Source organism: Mizuhopecten yessoensis, unplaced genomic scaffold, assembly GCF_002113885.1.
Source record: "Mizuhopecten yessoensis strain PY_sf001 unplaced genomic scaffold, ASM211388v2 scaffold8573, whole genome shotgun sequence".
NCBI classification, from domain to species: Eukaryota; Metazoa; Mollusca; class Bivalvia; order Pectinida; family Pectinidae; genus Mizuhopecten; species Mizuhopecten yessoensis.
In genome coordinates this window covers 964992-968172 of record NW_018407615.1, presented here as the reverse complement: position 1 = coordinate 968172, position 3181 = coordinate 964992, and positions in this window count along the sequence as shown.

Sequence of the window (3181 nt, the reverse complement as noted above, 5' to 3'; positions counted from 1 at the left end):
AAAAAAACAGTAGTTGAGCTAGATAAGAAATTATACGGGGGCAGGCTCCTATGGAGAATTAACATTACTGGAAACAGGCCCTTTAAATAAACATTAAACATAAACATTAAACATAAACATAGAAAAAAGCACTTCATGCTTATTCCCTACACGTTTTAAGGGAGAGGGCTTTGTTAAATGATTTGATATAATAATACTGCTTGTTAATGTTTTTCGTCGCGATCCTATTATTTCAGTAGTTTTTCTAATATAATACATGTACTTTACATAGGCAAGGAATTAAATGCAAAACATTCCTTTAGTTTACAAAGGATACTTGAGTTGTTGTTCCGTTTTGTCCCACCACGACAGCATCACTGTACAGGATCCACATCCTCCTTGATTGCAGGCGTTTTTTGTTCCTGTGAGTTTTACTAAATATTGTTAAGACCTCTTTGAACATTTTTTTGAGCTTATGCTCGATACAAGTACATGTGAAAGCAATGCACATGTATCAGACAAACATCCTAAAATATAACAGGTCCATCATGACATAAAAAATCTGTATTTGCAGTATTGCAATTAGGCTTGTGCTATATGACGAATTGTGATTGAGAACCGCCTGTAAATAAAGAAGTCTTTGTCTTGATATGCTTTTAGTCTATCAATATAATTTCAACACTTTGCCTTCGATTTGCAATATAGATACATGTATATATGAGTTGAATGCTAGAATTAAACCGTCAAAAGGATACATTTGCGTCTTAGATACTGCAGCAAGGTTGTCGTCGGATTTGGACTGTCATTCACAACCTTAAGCAGAAAGAGATAACAAACCGAATGAAAGTATAAATAAGTACTAAATTCTTCATGATATCGAAGTGTAGCTTTGCCTACACAGTAGTCGGAAACCCCTTCTTTCCCGAACTTGATAATCCTATAAATATATATACAGAATACTTACCATGTTGTCAATATACATGACATTTCGGCACTGTGACGCTAGTCTATTATATATGACATACATATCCTGTTATACATTCATATATCTACATATACGGTAAAGAATTAGCTGAAACTAATATGTTCTTCTACTCAATTTTAGCCAGTAATATATTGGATTCTATCAACCTAATTAAATTGATTATTTTGGATTATGTGTAGATTTTACTTTCGTATTTGACCAATCAAATTTATATTCTTTATGCACTCGTTCAAAGCCGCCACTTGTCTGGTTAGATGCAGGTATGTTGTACGTGCTTTTATCGCATTACCATTTTAATTGTGTATTTCACAAGGGGATTAATGATTTACTCTCACTTCACGAATATTAAACAGGGTAACATTATTACAGTCGCCGACTAAAATAAGGTTAACAGGACAAGTTATGTCGCATCTTATAACAGTTGCCGACATATAATATGTGAACCTTGTCCCATTAATTACGATCGAAGACTTATTCAATGTTAGCAGAACACCATACCAGGAAAGTAATTATGCGCAACTCATCTTCGGTAAACAGGACAAGCAATGTTGCATATTATTACAGTTGTTTTAGTAGTGTTGTTTCTTTCTAAAGAAATTGCGACCAGTGAACAATACGACTGGTGCAATAAGTATATTTCAATAAACATGTTTCTACTTTAAACAAAATGTACTTTTAGAAGATCGGAAAATGTTTAAACAAATAGATATTCCATGATTATGAAAGTAATTCCAGTAGTATTAAAATGACATATTAATAGATTCTATATATATCAGTGTGTCTGTGTTATTGTTATATCAGTATTAAATGTAAAGGAAAATTAAAAGTTAAAACTTACCTTTAGTCCATTTACGAATAATACCAGAGACTTCTGTGTGGCAGTCATGTTGCAATGAATAGCCTGTCGATATCAGATCACAGAGAAATCCGAAGTCATGTGTGACACATTGTTTAACCTCTCTGAAAGACACAATGTAGATTTATACATGAACAAACAAACTTTCGTATATTTTAAGTCCTGCAAATTTAAGTCATTGTTTTCGTCCAAGCATGTATAATGTCAGTTTTAAGCAACATTCAATGGCAATTTGTTTTCAATATACAAGCGCTCACATGCACACACCTACATTTTACGCACTAAAATAAATGTTAGAAATTATTGCTGCTGCGCTCCAAATGTCCCGGATGATGACAGGTATGTCTTACGTTGATAAGACAAACTAAAACAAAGCAAACAAGGCGACATGGAGAAGGTAAAAAAACAAAAACAAGTATTATCATGTTACCGAAGTTGTGACCGGTTAACTGTCTATTGCTGTCATTAAATAAAAGTACTGTCTTTGGGATCACTGCAGAGTCATGATTAAGAGAGTGGGACCATGAAGGTCTGTTCCCGAGATTCAGACCCAATTCTTGACAGCCTTACAGTTTCAAGATTCAAGATTCAAGAAGCTTTATTTAACGTCGCATATACATGTAACATAATAATATTTGCACTGTAGTGCTATTCTTGCGACAAAACATATATAACATTTTATTTTTTTTGTAATTTTATTTTTATTCAAGTTTTTTTTGCAATATATGGTATATTTACATTCAAACAATTCATATTATATATTCAGACCTCACACGACTCATATTCACTCTTACTTACATCAGTTGATATATTTAGACACAAGTACATGTAATGGTACCCATGTACACATATATTGCCTTTATGAGAACAGAGAGAGAGAGAGAATAGAAAAGAAGAAGGAAAAAATTAGCAATGAAAACGGAAAAAGTCAACAGAAAGAGAAAGAAAAAGGAGAAACTAGTTTTTGCACTGCAGCTCAATAATAAACAAACTTTATGTTTAGAATAAGATTATAAGATAATCTTCTGTATTAATTGTAAGTAAGGTGCTTTCGGCTTTAAACTGCAAGTAAATACATCCATATAAAGGTGACTGAGAAATGAGGGTAATTCTCAGGACAAAATATATTTATATCATAAAAGAAATTAACTTTAATAAGTTCAGACAGAAACATCAACTTAGATTCACAAAAAAAGGGACAAAAAAAATATATTTAGAGTTCAGGCAAGATTCAATACAGGTATGGTAAAAGGGACATAACTGCAAAAAAAGTCCTTAAAACTTAGTGTGTGCTGGCTACATGTATGTGCATCAGTGTATTTTCAAAATATAAAAAGAGAACTATACTGTGGGAGGAGATG